Raw genomic sequence first — 21,545 nt, 5'->3', positions numbered from 1 at the left:
TTCTTAAATACATTCCAACGTATGCAGTATATAGGTGACAAAATGTGAGCACACCTGCTGAAGTTCAGTACTCCTCTGTACAGATATATCCTGAAGAAAAAGCATTTTTGCAGTCTTCCAAACATATACAACTCTCCTTACCATCAGTTTGGGTAGCAACAGGTTTGCCTTTTTATAATGGTGTAGATAATTAATGGATTGCGACTGTCTTGGTCTGTGCTTAATAGATGCGATTTACAGAATAAGCAGCTGAATTGCATGCTACTCAACCAATCCAACAGAGTGGAGCTATTGAACAGGCTATACAGCATCCATATAGACTCCGTGCTGGTTTTTCCTGCGGATGTCAAAACCTTTGGAGTACAGACACAGAAAGTCTACACAGACAGAATGTTTGGGGCTGCTGCTGGTTTAATCCATTTCTATGTGTTAGAATCTGAGGCGAATGCTGCTGCTGCCAACAGACCTATCCCAAGAAGGAGAACAGTTTTCAGACCATGTTTAACTTATCACAACCTACACGATATAGAAATTGTAGAGTGGTATAGTGTGGACAGGGACACTCTATAGGAACTCTGTGACCTCAGCCACCCTCAACTCAGAGCCAGAGCCAATGGATGGGAACCAATCCCAGTGGAAACTAAAGTATGTGTAGCCCTTAGAATATTAACTACAGATACCTTTCAGAGACCAACAGGTGATATTTTGGGGTTATCACAGGCATCAGCTATTCTCCAACATACCAGTGAGCACATATATTTTCACTGTAGGTCTGAGGAAAGGGCTGAAATTATGCAACAGTTGTAGCAGATGGCACACTACCATGAAGTACTGGGTGCCATAGATTTCACTCATGTAGAAATGAAAGCACACCTGGGTACAGGGTAGGCTCTACATTATCAGAAAGGGCTGCCACTCTATCAACTGCCAAGTCATGTGTAATGCCAAGGGAATCATCTTGAACATGTGTGCTGGCAACACTAGCAGCTACCACAACTCACATATCTGGCACACTTCCCAGCTGTCCCAGATGCTTGCTAGGGGGAATATCTCACAAGGTAATTTACTGAGGGATACAGGCTATGCACTGAAATCATGGCTGATGACACAAATCAGAAATACACACCCACACCCATGGAAGAACACCATAGTGTGGCACAAGCTCAAACCAGAAATGTCACACAGTGTGCTTGGGCCACTGAAGTCACAGTTCTGATGCCTAGATATATCTGGCAGAGACCTGTAGTACAATCCATGGACATGAATGGAAATCTTCATAGTATGTGGCATGCTATACAACATAATTCTGAGGAAACAGCTGCAGCAGGATCAGCAAGGGGAAGAGGCACACATCACACCACCAATGCCAAGGTCACCACAGCCACAGGCATATAAGGAGTCAGAGGGAGAACCACCAACTGCTGTGGGTGTAGACCGATGTAGACATGTGCAGTATGCCCTTGCATTGACTAAGAGATAATGCATAGCACACTTACTCACCACCTATGGACCTAAAACCTTTCTCTTACTCACATACATATAGTAACTTTGATGCTAGGCAACTCACACAACTTTTACCTCCCCATGTATTTTCTGTGTACTGTTGGCATCAGACAGAGTCAGCTCTGGACTAACACTGTGGCAACTGCTGCATTTACAAGGTAAGTCCTGAACACCATAGCTCTCAACCTCTTAGATCAAGAAAACTGGACAAAGCCATGTTAAGTTACACACTACCTTGAGAATGAAGACAAATACAGTTCTTTCTCTCTTTCAGTGGCATTTATTAACTACAGTACACACGTGTGTGAGCCTCATGGAAAAGCACCAGGGAGACTCCCAGAACAAAGGAATGCACAAGCTTATATACTGTTAATAGTGCTGATGGTACAAAAATATAAAATGAACCAATTAGATCATTATACAAGACAATTAACCAATCAATGATTTACCCGTAAGCATAAAGCAGTTCAAATCATTATATCTCTGGGCAGAGAAAGAAAATTGGATACACTTCCACACAAGGCACATTTCCTGCTTTCAAGCAGACTCTTGTTTTTCAGTAATTTTCCACTACTCACAGTTCATTCAAAGTTCATAGTACACACTACATCTTAATACATGCAGACTGTCACGTACTCAATTCCTTCAAACACATGCTTTGGCTGTTCATATTCTACAATCCCCCATTTGATGCTGTGTAATTATCACCTTTCAACCTATCATACATTTGCCCCAAATCTAACATTACCATGTTACTGGTCTTTTCATCATTGGTAAACTTTGTTATTTCATCGTGTACGTTCATAGTTGCAGGCATATAAAACGTAGGCACCTTTTTTACAGTTTTTGAAGACATTAATTTCAAGCTCAGTGCTTTGATTAAAAATAAAACAAGGAAAGCAACAATTGCTAATACTGCAATTAATAAAATCAGCTTTAACAGTCCACCTCCCCAACCTGAGAACAGGTTGGTTAACCATGCCCATGTTGAGCTATCAGCTTCTTTGGCCTCAGAGAGTTCAGAAACTCTTTGAATCAGTTCAAGATGGCTTTCAATTTCGTGCTGATTATCAGGAATAAATGTACAGCATGCCTCCTGGATTAAAGCACAAGTTCCCCCTTTCGCCGCTAGGGTGAAATCAAGAGCCATACGATTTTGGAGGACTACAGCTCTCATAGCAGTCAGTTCATCAGTCACTAGTTCTAAGGCAGAAAATGTAGCGTTTAATATTTCAAGCAATTTAGACAGTTTTCTCAGTTCCCAAATTGATTTCACTGCCCCGTATGCCGGGATTATGCCATCCCACAATATGACATCATCACCCAAGTCCAATGGGATAGTCCTTTGGCCAGCATGAGCTAAATCATGATCATAGATCCATGAGGCATCAACTTGACCTACCAGATTGGTAGGCTTTTTGACCTATCAAACGTTCCGAATTTTTCCTTGAGGTAAAGCAGATACATGTCGAATAGCTGGGACTAGGTAGTCCAGGAAGCAGCTGCCAGACCAGTTTCCTGGCAGCCATTTATAGGCTTTTCTACCACACACAAATTAACAGTTTTCTACCTTAGCAGTGATATTACTATGTACATAACCTTGTTCAGAATTAAATACCTTTTTATCAATCACTATCAACTGTTGGTATAAAACAAAATCGTTCCTTACCTCTTCATATGTTTTATACATCTGTTTACAAAATGAATTGTAGGTTGTATTACAGTAGGAGGAGTCATTATTACAATTATAGGGAACTGTTACATTACAAAAACTCCATCCTACTTTAACTTTACCAATTTTCTGAAAACACACAGTTCCATTTCGACGGTCAGACAAATGTAATGCTATCTTGTCCTTTGAAATAACTTTTGATGTATCATAAATCAGATTCATCCAGGTTTCATTAGCCCCTAAAGGGACTGTATTTAGCATCAATCCCCCATGAATAGTAGGAATAGCAGTGCAGATCCAGCAGTCCGAGACATTGAGGGATGACGCATAAGCATATTTAATAGCTTGGTAGGTGTTGAAAGCTGGATGCCATGTAGCTCATTTGGCATGTAGTGTAGTTGGAGCAGGAAATAAAAATGGCCAGAGTGAAAATAACAGAACAACAAGAATAACCACCAAAATAGCTGTCCAGTACTTTTGTGGAAATGGTGGTTGAGTTTGCATAGTATCAGGAGTTTGGGGGTTTCCAAAAGGATAGATATTAGACATCGTCAGACACTGGAACAATGTGGCTTCGAGTACGAGTAGCAATAGGTGGAGAGTCTGGAGTTGAAAAAGGTAAAGGCTGTTGACCTTCAGATGGCACAACTTTTTTGATGTGTGATATGTGAATCCAAGTGGGTGAACCTTGCAGTCGCACCGCTGATGATGTCGTCAGTAGAACCAGGAAGGGTCCCTTCCAACGTAGTTGAAGCGCTGTTTTTCGAGAGAAAGACTTGACGTACACCCAATCCCCTGGTTGTAATGCGGAAGACAGGAAAGGATCAGGGATATGTTGAGCCGCTGCTACCTGGTGGTGATGAAACTGTAAAAAAGAGACAAGAGAAGTGCAATACACAAAAATATCATTATCAAATGCATCACACTCAGAGAAAGGCAGTGGTGGTGTCATGGGCATGTGCATAGGGTGGCCCATGAGGATTTTATGAGGAGAAAGTCCCTTAGTAGGATGTACTTGTGCTCCCATAGAGAGTAGGACTAGAGGTAAGGCCTGTACCCAAGTGAGGCCCATTTCCATAGTAATTTTAGCCAGTCTAGTTTTTAGTGTCTGATTCATATGTTCAATAATACCTGATGCCTGTGGTCTATATGAACAATGAAATTTTAAGGTGATGCCTAACATTTTACACAATGAATCAATCAACTGAGCAGTAAAATGTGTTCCACGGTCTGAATATATTTGACAGGGAACACCAAAACGAGATATCAATTCATAACAAAGTTTCTTATCAACTGAAATAGCATCATTCTTAACACATGGGTAGGCTTCTAACAACCCAGAGAAAACATCAACAACAGTTAAAACATATTTGAAATGAGTACAAGGTGGGAGTTCAATAAAATCTCATTGCAAAGCACAGAATGGTCCCAATGGTTTTGGCAGTGGTTGTGAGCCATAGTGCCTTTTGAAATGTTATACTGTAAACAAATGGAGCACGTGCTCAAAAAATGCTGCACAGAAGCAGAAAGTCCTGGGGTAAACCAATCCTTTTGAATTTGTTTTATTAACGCTTGTACACCTACATGGGCTGGCAAATGATACGCTTTAATAAGAGAATTTAACATGGACATTGGGCAGACCAATCTGCCATCGGGATGTTGACAAATGAGATCAGAGCATTTAAAACAACCTTGAGCCAGCCATGTTTTCTTTTTGCTTCTGGTACTTCATCCTGTAAAGCTTTTAACACAGTGGTATCAAAAGTAACCATTTGTTGCAGAAGCTGCAGAAACTGTCCCTGAGCAGTTTGTGAGAGAGCAGCCTGTTTAGCAGCCCAGTCAGCTAAAGTATTGCCCTTAGTTTCAAAGGAGTCATTGGATTGATGGGCTGCACATTTAACAACAGCAAGTTCAGAAGGTAACAGTAAGTCTTGTAGCAAGTTATTGATATATAAATGGTATGTAACAGGTGTCCCGGAAGATGCTAAAAACCCTCTTTCCTTCCACAATATACCAAAATCATGAACAACACCATGGGCACAACGGGAGTCACTATATATAGTAACAGACTTGTCCTTAGCTATTTTGCATGCATTCGATAATGCCACTAGTTCCGCAGCCTGCGCGGAGGTGCCTGGGGGTAATCATGCTGATCTTAAAACTTCAGCTGGAGTACAAACAGACCAAGCAGCTTGGAATTCACCAGAGTATGTTCGTAAGCAGGATCCATCAACAAAAAGAACTAAATCAGGATTTTGCAAAGGAGTGTCATACAAATGCAACCTAGGAGAAAGAACAGTTAACTACAAGCACACAATCATGTGGTTTGCCCTCATCTGAAGTTGGTATTAAAGAGGCAGGGTTCAGTGGTGGGCAGCATATGACTTGCAGGGCAGGATTATTTATTAAGCTTAATTCATACTTGGTGAGGCATGCGTTTGAAAGATACTGTGTTTTTGTTTTTAAAGGTAACGCTTGAACTGCATGTGGAACTGCTAGTATAGTATCATGTCCCAGGGTTAGTGGGGCTGCCATATCAACCAAGACAGTGGCAGCTGCCACAGCCCGTAAACAGGCTGGGTAACCTGAGGCAACCGGATCCAGCTGAGTGCTATAGTAAGCAATAGGCCGGTAGCCTCCAGTGCGTTGCTGGGCTAAGAGACCCAAGGCAGTCTTGTTTCACTCACAGCAAAAGAAAAAAGGTTTGGAATAATCTGGCAACCCTAAGGCAGGATGATTTACCAAGGCTGTTTTGATAGCCTGAAAAGCCTCTTCATGCTTTGACATCCAGAGTAAAGTTTCCGTAACATCCTTTTTTAGGAGTTGTAACAGGGGGGCTGAAATCTCTGAAAAATTAGGCACCCACTGTCTGCAGTATCCTGCTAGGCCAAGGAATCCTCGAAGCTGCCTCTGGGTTACAGGGCAAGGGGCACTTTGAATAGAAGTTATGCAATTTGGGAGTATTTGACGGGAACCCATTGCAATTATATGTCCCAAATACTGCACCTTTTCCTGGCAGAATTGTAATTTTGATCTATTTACTATTAAACCCTCGTGTAGCTAAAAAGTTTAACACTAAAAGGGAATCCTCCATACATGATTTACTGTCTGGTGAAGCTATAAGAATATCGTCCACATATTGGACAAGAACTGAACATGATGGTAGTTGCAGATCCTGTAGCTGTCTATGCATCTCTCTAGGAAATAAGGTTGGGGACTCTACGTATCCCTGGGGCAATCGAGTCCAAGTATACTCCTGACCTTTATAAGTAAATGCAAACAAATACTGACTATCAGGATGTACTGGAACAGAGAAAAAGGCTGATGAAATATCTATGACTGTAAAACATTGTGCAGTAGGTGGGATACAGCTCAAAATAGTAGCTGGGTTTGGTACAACAGGGAAAACAGGCAAAACAGCTTTGATGACTTCACGCAAGTCCTGCACAAATCTGTAAGCTTGTTTGCGAGATTTTTTGCATTGGTAATATTGGGCATTACATGGCTTGTAGGGTACTTTATGATCCCTTGTTGTCTCAATGCAGAAATGGACAGGGGCACACTGAGTATAGCCTCAGGTCAAAGAGCACTGGGGTCGGCAACTTTTGCCTTAGTTTTAGAGTTATTTTGTATAGCTACACAGTCATAAATCCTACACATCATTGTCAAGTGAGTATTCAAACAGGGTGAGGGGTAGGGAATGTAAACAATTGTTTTATCAAGATCTGACATACATTTCTTGTCTCATGTGGTGCTTGGGGATAGTTGCTCAATTCAAGCCTGCCAGGGTACCATCCTGTTGATCTGAAGGTACTTTAGATAAACTCCATCAGCTGTGCAAAAAATGGTGGCCCCCACTGCAAAGCAAGTCCTACTCTAATAGATTTAAAAGAGCACCACTAAAAAATGCATGCTATCTTGTAGAGTAAGGTTCCAAAGTTACTGGTACTGGAACAGTTTCAGAACACTCAATGGCATAATGAGACACCCACCTCCAAAGTTATTTTGTCGAGATGGGAACATTCATTGCTTTGCCAGGTAGCAGATTGCTGCTCCAGTATCTACTCAAACACATGGTTTATTTTAACTAGGTACATAACATGTATCCTATCCTTCTGGACCTCATAGGAATAAATGAAACTGTCATGTTTCTGTGCAGGGAACCTTTCATTGTTGTTACCATTTGGACGGAGTCCACTGAAATTCACTGATGTGGGATTGCACTTCAGTGGGGGCATGGGTTTGTTCAGCTTAACATGAACATTCATTCCTCCAATGGCCTGTTTGACCACAGTTTCGAAACATTCTGGTCTGATTACTAAAATTCTCCTGGTGGGGCCACCAGTTTGCTAGCTCTTAGTCTTTTGATTTCCTGCCCTTATCCATAATTCCCTTCCTCTGCAACCCAGATAAGTAAACTGGATCCATATATATAGCTGAGGTTGTAGTAAGCACAGCCAGCCTCCTGCACTACAGTTTAAGAGACCTGGCCAGCAGCTTCCTATCCTCTACTCACACCAGGCGGTTGGCCAAAGCTGCTATACATTTGAACGAAAGCTACTAGCTTTTCCTGTAAGTCCTTCTTTTCTTTTAGCTGTTGCCTGATAGGCTTGTACCTGCTGGATTAACTCATCTGAATCCTAAACTAGCCAGTTGCACACACTTCCTTTAACTTATCCCCACCTGGGGTGTAACTCCATCTATGAAAGCAGCCGAGAATCTGTTTCAGAGGCCGGTCCTTCTGTGGGCTCTTGGGTACCCAGAATAAGCCTCAGAAGGCTTCAGGAGCCAATTCTAAATATTCCCATCATACAGGCTCATCTCTTTCTGTATGACTGATTAATTTCTGACCAATTAGGAGGTATGGACTATTACTGTAGTATAGCAATTGACGAGCACAAGCTGCCTGACCACCTCAAACCCATTCTCCCTAAAATAGGCTCGCATTGGGTAGAACATTAGCATGATCCTGATTCAGCCATTAAATCAGCTGGGATAGCTTTGCATTGAAGGACCACTCTAACCTCTATATATTTCCAGTAATGTGTCAAGCCCCTGCCAGTACACGCCGAAATCCTTGGTTGGTTTGTAATGTGGATGAGTGGGGAGTGACTTAGTAATAGCCTGTTTTCCAACCTGCTGACTATGCCTCTTTGTACTAAGCACAGTTACAGCCTGCTGTTCTGGCATGAGCTGGGCTAGAAACTCTCTCTCATAAACATTCACCATCCTCTAAGCCAACCCAAATCTTGAATCAGGATTAATCTTTTATCAGGGCCAAATAGCCACCATCCCTTTACTCCATGGCAGGAACTGGCCAAAAATGTTTCCTCCATGTAAATGTGTCCTCCTTTTTCATGTAATTAAATTGGATCTAAAATACATTTGAGCCTTTGACTCCTTTTTTTATCCTGACCACATGCTATTTTTGCCATAATCTTTTCCCTTGTGCCCACCACCCATGCATTCCACCTCTGCCTTCAGTCTCCTCAATACTAGCCAACCAATTTCTTTGCTGACTTGCACTTCCAGCAGTCGGAGTCTACAATTCTGCCTGAACTTGAGTCTCCATGGGCTGATACTGTGGTGGCTATAGGGGTGGGGAAACCAGCACTATCATCTCCTTCAGATGATTCAAGTGATTCAGAAGTTCACTTAATCCCTTTAATGGATATAACCCTTTAATGTAATGGTTCCTTAGTCACACTCATTTGCTACATCTAAAATTACATCACAGTGTTACAGTTCTTTTAATTGCTCTTTAATTTTTTTCCTTATCATTCATCAATTACCTAATCCCTTTCCTTTCTCTGCCTCTCTGACATCCAGTCATTGAAGGTTTCCTGTTTGCTAACCCTGGTATTTTTCTTCCTTTTTTCTCTTCAATTTTCCTGCAAATCAGTTTCCAGCTCCATTTTATTGAAAACTCATCATTTCTGTGGGAAGGCAAGACCATCATCATTTTTAGTAAGGGCTTATACACTGGATTTAAAAACATGTTCTATCCCTGTGGACACAATTTAAAAAAACATATAACCATTGGTACCTCTACTGACTTTTATTGTTCCCACACTCAGTCCCATTGTCACTCTAGAAAGCTATACTGTATTTCATGCAGGCCTAGCTAAGATCTGAAACGCTGCTTTCCCATTCCCATATCTCCTTGAATCCCTTATGTCTGTAGTGCTTCATTTTTGGGGTCCCCTACACCATACTAATAAATCAATAGGCAGAAAAAGAAATGCATGTCACTAAAATGACTAGAATGATTGTGAAATCATGTCATTTGCATAGTTAAAATAACACCAAATCTTAAGGCAGACAGATGAAAAAATGAAAGAAATCATATGTTGGAAAACCTGTTGTAAACTCCTATTAGCAGGGATGAACACTCCTGGACTGCTGCAGCTTGTTCTCAATTCAGATCCAGTAAACTGCACCACCATATTGTCACACCACCTGAGAATGAAGTGACAACACAGTTCTTTCTCTCTCTGTATTTATTAACCACAGAAGACACGTGTAGGAGCCTCATGGAAAGGTTCCAGAGACCCTAGAACAAAGGAATGCACAAGCTTATATATATTCTGCTAATATTAAGATACAAAATATGGTAAAATGAAACCAATTAGATCAAGTTATACAAGACAATTAACCAATCATCGATTTTACCCATACATTAAGAAGTTCATTATCATTATATCTCATATAAAAGAAAATTGAATACACCTCCATACAAGGCAATACTTCCTGCTTTCAAGCAGACTCTGTTTTTCAGTAATTCTCCACTACTCACAGTCCATTCAAAGTCTATAGTACATGGTACATCTTAATGCATGACTGTCACATTACCCACCTCTTCAACACTATTCTTTGGCTGTTCATATTCTACAGCCATAAATAATGGGAGGACAAAAAGTCCAAAATATAGACAAGTTTTTTACATTGCTCTTTTTACAAATATAAAGCTTGATAGAATAACAGGTTTTGCATTGGCATGAATTGTCTTAGAAGGTATCAATTCTGGAATCAAATGTCCATTGTCATTATTTTCTTGATAGCAATGAAACACACAATTTTATGAGTACAGGGCCAAAATATGAAACAAAAATCTGGGCATTCTGCAAAAATCTGTACAGTTAAGAGGTATGAACCTGAGGTATTGTTTAATTATATTATGGCATATCCTTGTATTTCTCTCATTACTTGTTACAGAGGGCAAGTAAAATGAGATTTATACAAACATTACCATAACATGACAGCAGACTACATTAGTAAGTAGCCCCAGGCATCAAAAATCACACAGTAATAGCTCTCAAAATTATTATACACTGCATACCCCAGCTACCTTTATACATTCTTGTACTGGAAAATCATTGATGAGAGAAGTTGAAAATAATGATTGTACTGCAGTTTCTGACTTTGGTAATCCTCACAGACGTAAGATGCAAAACAAGGAGGATAACAACAACAACATATTCTGTTTGTGCCATAACAGTAACTCACCTTTGCCTCCTGAAAGAACATTCATGCTTCAGGCCATTCCATAACAGTAAGGTAACCCTGCTCCCACCCGCAGTCCATTCTTGTTTAGTGCCATAAATTGGTGTAACTCACCCTTTGTGCTGTATCTGTGGTGCTTTACAGCAACTCACCTTGCTGGGCCTCAAAGAATAGAAACACCTTGCGTTTGTTTGCTTATCTAACCTACCATTCAGTTATTGGCAAATGCATGTCACCTTTTTATTGTCAGTTAATATTCTCACACATTTTAAGGCCAATGATATAGCATGGTTTATAGACTGTATTGTCCAGAGCACTTGGCTGATAACTTTATGTCTTGAACGTGGAAACATGGAAAGCAGTAAGATAACGTTAATTGCAAAGTGGATGAATCAAAGAATAGTGGATGACCATGCATTATGTCCAAATATAATAATAAATGTAAAAATAACAGTCTATGGTTTGATATCAGTGTACATTCTGTTACGGAAGAATAACTTCAGTTCTTTACGTAAAAGCTGTTGTGGCAAAGAGGTTGTTGCACCATCATGTTTTCTGGAGTGGGGAACTGGAGGAAGGAAATCCAGATTGCAGATGGTTCTCATATGTACTTGGTCTTCATCAGGTCATTGATTGGCTTTTCATTTCAAGTATTTCCTTTTTTTCATTTTATAATTGTCCTCATCACTAAAACACAGAGAGGGTATTAACAAAAAATATTCCTATTTTGAGCCTTTGTCCCCTGTTTATTTTAAGAAGCCATCCAGATAATTTGATCTATACACTTCACTGTATAGATTTTGCAAATGTCCAGCATTTGCCCATATTTTGGTCTGTTCTCATAAAATGTATATTTTTGATAAAAGATCTAAAGATTAAAGTTAAGCAATGACATGGCATTTGAGTTTCCATCATAACCTCAGAAAATGCGCTAACACAAAATCCCTGCTATTCCCAGCAAATTTATAAGTTAACAAGAGCACATTTAAAATGTGTCCTTATTTCCATCCCAAACTTTTGTGCTAAGAGGCTTTGAGAGGTATGCAAGAGGTTTAAAGGCATGTAAGAGGTTAAGATGCACACAGCTGTTTGTCTACCGCCCAAAACCATGAAGTCTACCATGTCAAGTTTAGGTGAGCGGTTCTACTTGGCCATTTATCCCCATTTATTTATGGCTTTGTCTTTCCTACAGGCTAGAGGCATGGTCTGTATCATCAGTAATTGTCTAGTTTGGGAGTGTGCAATTTCTTAAGACTTGCCCTGCCATTAAGTGCAGTATTTTAAAATCTATCCCTATTTTTAATGGTTTGTCTACAATTATTACGCTTTGTCCAGATTTCGGCTTTGCTGGTTGAGAGGCATGCATTCCTTCCGATAGCTGCATTTGAAAAGATGAATACAGACAGAACACCCAATAGCTCCACAACAGTTGAGCGCCCTGGCTTGTTGACCACCCGCAGGTCTCCTGATCGATTAGTGTGTTATTCAGCTTGCTTATGCTGCAATTAGCATGCCACATTATTTAATTCCTTTCTTCAGGGGTGCCTTCCACGGCTTGCTGAATTAAAATTCTTCCCCGGCCGAAAGTGTGCATCGTAAGGTGATGCAGGCATGAAAACCCTCTGTATGCTTTTATTGAACCCTGGGGGAGTATTCAAAGATCAAGCAGCTTCCTAGATGTAGTATATAAGGTGTAAGTGCACAGGAGATAGTACGCAAAACCAATGCTGTTTGGCTTGACTGCAAGTAAAACAAACCTTTAACAGTATAGCAGCAGGCTCTGGAATTCAGTTTTTGTTGGGATTCATGGTTTATTCTTTTGAAATGTCACACCATGCCCAAGTTTTTCACTTGTGAATAGGAGCCGCTTCCGCATTGAAGAGCACTGTTTTCTCCCGGAGATGATATATTTTAGTAGGCCGGGGATCAGGTATAATTTTCATTTTTATTGAAGCAGGTCGACAGTCCACTTTTAGTTGTACAAAATACTCATGTATTAATGAAGCGGCAGCGTCATATTACTCATATTTATTTTATTTATTTATATGTGTATTTATTCTTTTGTTGACTGGGTTAGTCTCACTAGGGTGCAGCGGGCCTTTTTCCAGGGCTTAGATGGTAGTTAGGGTACAACACATTTATATTGATAGGAACAAAACTACTGACCAATTGCTTTTCGCAGCATCAGTTTAACTCCACCTGAGACTGCAGGCAAATAAAGAACCCGGATTCTGTTTGCAGCCAATTGCTTAACCTGTTTTTCTTAGAACCTGGGGGCGAAGCATCTGGATACATGATATGGGCTGCCAATTCGCCAGAATGGTTACATTAATGAGCACAACTATTATATTATTGTACTAAAGCAACAACTAGCTGCAAAATGCCTTCTATAATTGCTCACTTCTTTGAATTTTACCCTGTAAATATATACATAACAGGGGTTTTAAATGGAAACATACCTGGTCTCTTTGTTTTATTTTTCAGTAGATAGGTACATGGCGTTATGCTAATAAGAGCGAATTCAGAAACTGAAGGAAAGTGGATGCCCACAGAAAAGCCATCTGGGGCATGCTATCACTGGCCACGTCATGACCATGACATTGGGATTGAGGCCGTTCTGTTTAAATTTTGTTTTTCGCTTCTTCTTTTGTATCAATAGGTCTGTCATTAGCAACTCCTGCAGGCTGAAAGGGAAAACTGGCACTGGAAAGATCTGACTTGCAGTGAGGAGCAAGTGCCTATTAATCATTGGTGCTAAAAGAAACAAAGAGAACCATAGGAGCCACAGTGTAGTTAATTCACGAATGGGTGGTGTGATAAGTTTTAAAATATGAATGTGAACCTAGAGGGAGGATGTAGCCAAGACACAAAAGTGGTGGGCAGCAAATGTGCAGGCACAGGCAAGCTGCCATGATCTGAGGATTCATTCTCAGAATAACTCCAAACTGTAATGTCATATGAAAATCACCTAATTACAACCCAAAGAATCTCAGAATGGGCTTCTGCTAGACTTCATCAGGAGGAGGAAAAATCCCATTGCCCACACACCAGAATGGAAACCCAGAAGTTGCTCAGATTGCAGCTGGACAGTTCATAACTCTGACCATCCCACGACATGGATGCTACTCAGCACCTGATGACATGAGTAAAACAGTCCCAGGATTGGCCTTAGATGGGGTCTCTGGTAGAAACAAATTCTTTTCAAAGTTATTCTGTCAAGATAGATACAACTTTTAATGTGGTATTTAGTCAAATTTAAATGGGTGTGTTACATCTAGATGTCTTAGGACATTTCTGGATATTTACATCATTCACATGTGAAAATGAGCAGTGAACTGATGCAGAAAAGAGAATGTGGAGTAAATAGGACCTGACGACATTCTGTATTTTCAATTTCAGATAAGCATGTCCTGGTTTTTTGTTGATGCCATGAGTGCAGAAAGCATACTAAATGCAGGATGCTGCCTCCACTTTTAAATGGTCTATATTACTGTTGAATGGTAAAATGTTTCACATGAGCTAAAATGGACTAAAACAGAACTGAAACATGTAATGCACCCCCAACACAACCCGCCAAATATATCTAACCTGGGGAGGTCACACTACAGTGATAGGGTACAAATATTCAACCGCGAATTGTACTCAGGACCCCCAAAACAAAGTTTAGTTTGTTTTGCTCATGAGCGTTTGACATTTTCTAATTATCTGCATAATATACACCCTTTTGTTTAACATTTACTTTGTGGAATGATATGTCAGAAAATTTAATAAAATGGGGTATATTTTTACTCATGGTTTATGATTAAGCTGCCTTTTTTAAATGTCTTCTTTGAACTGATGTAATAAATCTAGGAAAGGTGAACATTTTCAGAACTGACACACAATTCCAAAACCCTGGCAACACCCTTTAGGTGACAAGATTTTTTCCTTCTTTTTTTGTTTTTTACATTTACTGGTGGCCAGCTCTTCTTTTGCTGGAAAACAAAGCTGGTACCAAAGCCCAAGTTATTACATTAGAATTTCTCCCAGGAGTTACTTGAAAAGGGCTGTAGTTCTGTTCCAGCCATTATCGCGATTTATACACATTTTCCATATCATTGTATCCACTTTTATCCTGTTTTAAGGTCAATGGAGGGTTGTAACCTTGGTCCTGGCAAGTAATGGGCATAGGGCGATGATGGTGCAGGTCCTGCAAGGATTTCAAGTAGGATAGACAGGTAGAAAGGTGACAGAAGGCATACTGATAGACACAGACAGACACTACTTATTGCCATTTTTAGCCTTCCAAATTGTTTGGAACACAATCTTTAGTTGATTTAGAGTATTTCTTTATCGACAGGTATTATACTGAGGAATAAGAAATGGTTAGACTCTTGGCTCAGATCCTATGCCAAAGGAGCTGGGGCTATGCTGGACCAGGGATCATGAGTGACCCTGGTGCAGGGTTTTAAACTGTAACAGGACAATTACTGGCCTGAGACCAACTGAGGGGCCACAGCCAGAGGAGTTACTCTTCACGTAATTCCAGGCTTAGGACACAATAGGGCATGATGTGTGATCATTGAGTGAGCTACTGGCTTATTAATTTTATAAATGCATACAGACCAGACTGCGTATCAATGAACTTCTAAAGCCCATAATAGACGTTGTCCATACATCCACATTTATAACTGGGATCTTGAGCATTAGATGTCACATGCTTGCTGTGGGGCCAGACACAGTTTATTACTTGTTTTTCATGATTTGTCAAAATGTGAGTAGCCAGGGTATAATAATATGTCCCAGCCATTAATACAAACATGATGTTACAAACTTCTTTTTATTGGCCATGTAGTTTAGAAGTCAGATTAATATGGTTAGTGCTTTTACCATCCATGGACAGGGTTGAGACTTTGTTACCAAACAAGCTGTGGCATGCTTCTCACCTTGGTCTTGGTATGATGTTTAATCGCGAGTGCTAGCCAAAGGAGCATTGCATCCCAGAGCGAAGCCAGAGGTTCAACACCAGTTGCCAGGCAATAGCCATTCACACAGCTCCCCTCTTCTAATACCTTTGATGCTTAATCCCCTTTGTTTTCTCAGTAGCAATTTCACACGATTTGCTCTACCAACTTCAGAATGTCTAAAATATCGCATCCATTTCAGGATCTACTCTCTATTAGTTTCCCCTGCCTAAAGGTTCTGTCCAGTCACAGACATCCATGGCATTTTTTCCTGTAAAAGCATATTGACTGACGCTCACCACACTCCATAGCACACAGACAACAAGTTTGTGGTGACGCTGTCCCCAGAGCTGCAAACTGAATACTCCCATGATACTATTTCACTCTGTCTAATCATCAAAAAAGGCCTGCCATGACATGAACGCTCCTAATTCTCTTTTACCAGCTTGGTGGATATGGGCATATCCTGAGGCAGTCAGGAAATGTCACATTGACAACCAGTTAATTCTCAAACTGATATAGGCATGTGAGGAATGTATTAATAATGTCACTGAGCAAAGCTCCCAACATAAAAAGTACTCCTCATGTCACACGGGTTGTTTGGTGTACATGCTGCACCTAATCACACAATAATTCAAAAACCATATAGATCCCATATATGACCCAGGTTAGAGACACCTATATGTCCCCTACTAAACCACACAAAGACCTCCTAGATGAAGTGCACACATAACAAATACCTCTGTAGCTCTGTAGAACACTCTTCAAAACACCCACATCAGCTATTACGCAGCCACATCTCATGGAGCCTGTAATTTCAAAGCCCATAGGACAGCTACCCACACACAGTCCAACATCTCTAGTCACGGAAACTCCATCAAGGAGACACACTGATGTCCCTCTATCAGACTCATGAAAGTCACAGCTGCTGCTTATCAGGGGCTAGGGATCCACCCACATTGCGACACACTCAGGTCACGTCCAGCAAGTACCAGTATGACCTGTCATAGTCCATCTCTCAGAATATGTGCCCCAGGCTTGTGGGCTGAGCTTAGCACTGAACAGCATTTTTACCTTCTCCAAGATGATACAATATGAACAAAAAAATGACTGGACTGTACTAACTGGCTTAGTTTCTGGGTGTGTCATTCTAAGGTGTACATTTGTCATAATGTAGCTGAGATGGTCTGACAGTGCTGCCTTGGCTAGTGGGATAGTCTGCACTCTCCCACCCAAACGCACCTCTCCCAGCATCTAGTGTCATTCTAAGGAGGTGCAATGTTTGTCATCATGGAAGTTGAGATGGTCACAGACCACTTGCTTTGTTGACAGAAGGCCTGAACCTCTCCCATCTAGATTTTTGAATATACAAACACTGCCCTCCCTAGTGCCTTTTAGGCACTCACAAACTGGAAAGTGGTACTTCTAACATAGCAAATCAAAATCAAGAAAATTCCAAAGGGTATTATTGTTCAGTGCTAGGAGTCTAAATGAAACACTCCAATTTCTTAGAAGCTCTTCACGCTTAGAGAATGCTTATCTGCAGTCAGTGAAGTGTGGTCTAAAGTCAAGAGAGGAGCACACACCAACAGTGCAAGGTTATAATGCCTTCCACACACAGACCAGCTACCACAGGCAGGACTAAAGGTGGGAAGTGTCTCAATATAAAAAATAAATATACCTTCTAAGGCTGATCAAAAGCGAGCACGTAATTGAGCTTACTCCATGTTCAAATCATTGTGGCAAAATCCAATACTCACTTCCTCTCAAGCTTATAGGTCCCACTCCAGTGAAGGCCAAATGAAGCTAGATAGATTTTGCAAACAATTCTATGTCATTGTAAAATTAATAGACCCACATGTGTAACAATGTAAGAAAATTGTGTGTTATGTTCTGAGCTCAAAAATGTAAATCCACAGTGCACCCTGCTGAAGAAAGCTGATAAGCAAAGGATTTTATGACCGCTCTGATCTCAAGGTTGACAGGATTTTCAGATAGAAATTCTTCTATTGTCTTTAGACAGATAATTAGACAGGGTCTCATGTGTAGCACATACCACAGCAAGAGGTTCTCCCATTCATTCTGCTTGGCTTAGAGGCCTTCTGTGTGGAGTCCCCTGGCTGCTGGGTAGTGTCTGGAAGACACGCGTAGTTTAAATGGGCATGCCTTTCGTTGAAGGTTGTGTACCGAAAGCTGCACCTCGTGGGCATTTCAGAAAAATCACACAATCACTAGTGGACTGGAGTTCCATGTAAGTGACTCCCCCATCACCGGAAAAGCTGAGACAAAACAGCAACAACAACAACATGTGTAAAGTGTATTTCTATTGCCGGTTTCTGGCAGGTGAGATTAAAGGAGAAATGCTAGCATTTTAAGTTCCCAGAGCCTGGGAAACTTAATCAGAGAAGACAGGGAATGATGTAAATCTGAAATGACTCAGCAGTACCTGTGTATTATCAATTTAAGGACAGAAGAAGAGAGACTTTGTATCTTGTCTTGATCTTGCAAGACATTCATCCACTCACTCTGTATGTATAGTATTTAGGAATAGGAGTTCTCTTAAAGATATGTAGGAATATAAACTGACTGAATTAGTTATTTTCTGCATTTATGTCACCATCATATAGCATTAAGCATTTCCTGTGATTTCTGAACCTCTAGTCATTGTGTTGAAGCACAAGTATTTTGTGGCCAGTTTATTTATTATTAAATATTTAAACCTTTCAACTGTGGCTGTTTTGTGTAGAGATAATTTAAGCTCTAGAGTACTTGTATTGTATTTGGTGATACTGTACAACCATCCCAATAGCCTGCTGTCCCATTACACACTAATTGGATAATTATACACAGTAAAGTTGAACACCCTTTGGTAAGGAAATTTTATAGCAGCTGATATGATAGTGTCAGGATTAATAAATTGCAGTCATGAAGGGACATAGCTGAGGAATGGCAGCCACCCTTCCCTGAGTGTTCAGTGTTTGTATATAACCAGTTCTCAAAGTGTGTGTGTGTTGCCACGGGCAGGGGACACGACCTATTTGGAGCAGAAAGTGTGCTGGGAGGTTTTGGCTGCACTCAGCTGAGATCTGAATCCTATAGCTGTGCCCAGTGGGGAGTCTTTGGGGGAATGTCGGGGATCCGAGATTAAAGGGAGAAATCCAGCCCCAACTGTAAATGCATCTTCCAAATAATTGACAAATGATTTCAAACCAGTAATTACCCATTGGTAACTGCTCAATGATCACTCACTAAAGCTCTAATTGTGCTAACTAGAGTAAAAAAGAAGCTCAGGTGACTGTACTCCTAATACATTGCTAAACTGTGTGAAGGTTCTACCACTTGAAATGAACTGTAACTAGTTTAAAAAACTTCAAACATCACATTAAAGCCCACCTTCTAGCAGTTCCTGACTCTAGTAAGAAAAACGGGGTAATGGGTAGGCCAAACCATGGAACCATTATTGATTTTAAAATGAATGTATATGTAATGAATATAGAATTAAGTCATGGACTACTTTATGGTTTTTTCAACTTGTTAGCATCGACTTACATCTCAGTTTGCATGCTACCAGACAAGACTGGCATCATAATAACTCATTGCATTACTGTGTCACTACTCTCTGCTACTACTGTGTAAGACTCTCTTTAGGTACATTCTATATATATGATTATTGGTCTGGTCTCATTTGAATTCACTGATTCTGTTTAGGCTCTGCTATGAATGTCTTGCTACTATTTTTTTCTCATTCCATTATATGATTTTCTTTCTACTAATATAATAGTCTACAAACAATGGAACTTTTCTCCCCAGGCCTCCACTGAAAGGCTCATGTCCAGTCAGACTCTCTCCCAGTGTTAAATGTAAAATAAAAATAAAAAAAACAAAATAGCTGCCAGGTAATTTTTAATCTAACACCTGGAAACTTATAGGAAATGCCTGCATAATAGATGCAGTGCAAATGAAAGTGTGAATATGTTGTTTATAACTGCTACTATTTTTAGGCAGGAGGGATGTCAGGTCACCACTTTTGAAGGGCTGGTGATCTTCTAGAGGGAAGAAGCCCTGAACCTTCTGCCTGAGGACATGAGGATCAGTTTAGCTGACAGATAATGTGCTCTACTGTAAATGAGTTGGGAAGAAGGTTTCACACCTAGTAAGCAGGGAATTCTGCACAGGAAAGGGACTCCCAGTGCTGTTCATGGTCTACTGAACCTGGCAAGCCAAGACTGCCCAACACAGAATCTTGACAGTAGCAGGGAAGCCAGTGAATCCAGAGGGCACAGTCCAGACCTAGGGTTACCGTTTTGGCACCATAAATGCTGAAGCATACAGACATCCAGGAGCAAGTGGGGAACAAAAAGAGAGAGCCAGTAAGGGAGCATAAATGTTGAACATGTTTGGCCCTGACACAGCCAGGTACCAAATCACCATCCTGTCCCAGGAAAGGATTTTGAATGAGGCAGTATTATGTGTTAATGCAGCTACAGCTTTTTGAGACAAGCATGTGGGCCTTGCAGTTTTGAGGGAGACCCAGACAGACCACATACCTGGCAGCCAGACTGGTGAGGCTGCTTCCTGAGGGGAGCTACCTCTACAGGAGACTGAGTCGTGAGCCACAGCTCCCTGGTACCTTGATGTCTCTTTGGCCAGAGGGACTGCAAAGGTGTGAGGTGAACAGGCAGTCCCAGGCTGACAGGAGTTCACTGTCAGAGGGTGCCCACGCCCCTGCAAAGGGGAGCCACAAGCCAGCAAAGAGAGAGTTGAGATTGAGGGTCAGCCTCAGGACCCCTAAGCATTACAAGGCCTGAGGCAGGTAGCTAGTGGAGGCACCCTGATTCCTGAAGGGGAAATCTGTATACTAGACACAAAGGGCTACTTATGAGGCACCTGAGGAGTGGCCAGGAAAGCAGTGATTACAGCAGTCGGGCAGGTCCAGAGCCTACCATCCGCACTTCAGCCATAGCCTATGATATTCCCTTTGCAGGTCATATGGGCATAAAACATACAAAGAGGCATATTATGCCAAACTTCTATTGGCCTGGAAATTCCAGAGATGTAACATGGTACTGCAGGACCTGTGAGCAGTGCCAAAAGGTAGGCAAGGCAGGAGACAAGGTGAAAGCTCCTTTGATGCCTTTGCCTGTGATTGAGGAGCCATTTCAGAGGGTAGCTATGGATATTGTGGGGCCTCTGAGTACTCCAACTTCCACAGGGAAAAAATATATCCTAGTAGTAGTAGATTATGCTACCAGATACCCAGAGGCAGTAGCTTTGTCTGCCATTGAGGCAGAAAAGGTGGCAAATGTTTTGTTAGAGATTTTCAGCAGGGTAGGTTTCCCAAAATTAATACTGACTGACAGAGGTGCCAATTTCATGTCAGACCTGCTGGCTTGGCTGTGGAAGCACTGTGGGGTGAAGCACCTAAAGACTAACCCCTACCATCCCCAGACTCATGGTCTTGTTGAGAGGTTAAACTCTACACTCAAGTCCATGCTATGGGCATTTGCAGGCCAGTTTAACAGGGAGTGGAACAAATATTTGTCCTATTTGTTATTTGCTTACAGAGAGGTTCCCCAGGAATCCACAGGTTTTTCACCATTGAGTTGTTGTATGGGCATAGGGTGCGGGGGCCTCTAGACTTAATTAGAGATGAGTGGGAGGGTGAGTGTGACTCTCACAAGGAGCCTGTTGTGGCATATCTCCTAAACCTCAAGATAAGACTCAGGGAACTCATGGACTTGGTCCAGGAGAATGATATCATAAGCCCAACAGCAGAAGAAGGTCTGGTATGACAGGAATGCTCAAGCTAGAGAGTATGCTATAGGGCAGCAGGTAATGATTCTCATTCCTGTCAGACACAACAAGCTGCAAGCAGATTGGGAGGGACCCTACAAGGTGGTAAGGAAAGTCAGTGATGTTAACTA

This window comes from Protopterus annectens, chromosome 12.part0 (assembly GCF_019279795.1).
Source record: "Protopterus annectens isolate FY-2018-M chromosome 12.part0, PAN1.0, whole genome shotgun sequence".
Lineage (NCBI taxonomy): Eukaryota > Metazoa > Chordata > Ceratodontiformes > Protopteridae > Protopterus > Protopterus annectens.
The sequence above is the reverse complement of the archived record's forward strand: the minus strand, read 5'-3'. Positions refer to the sequence as shown.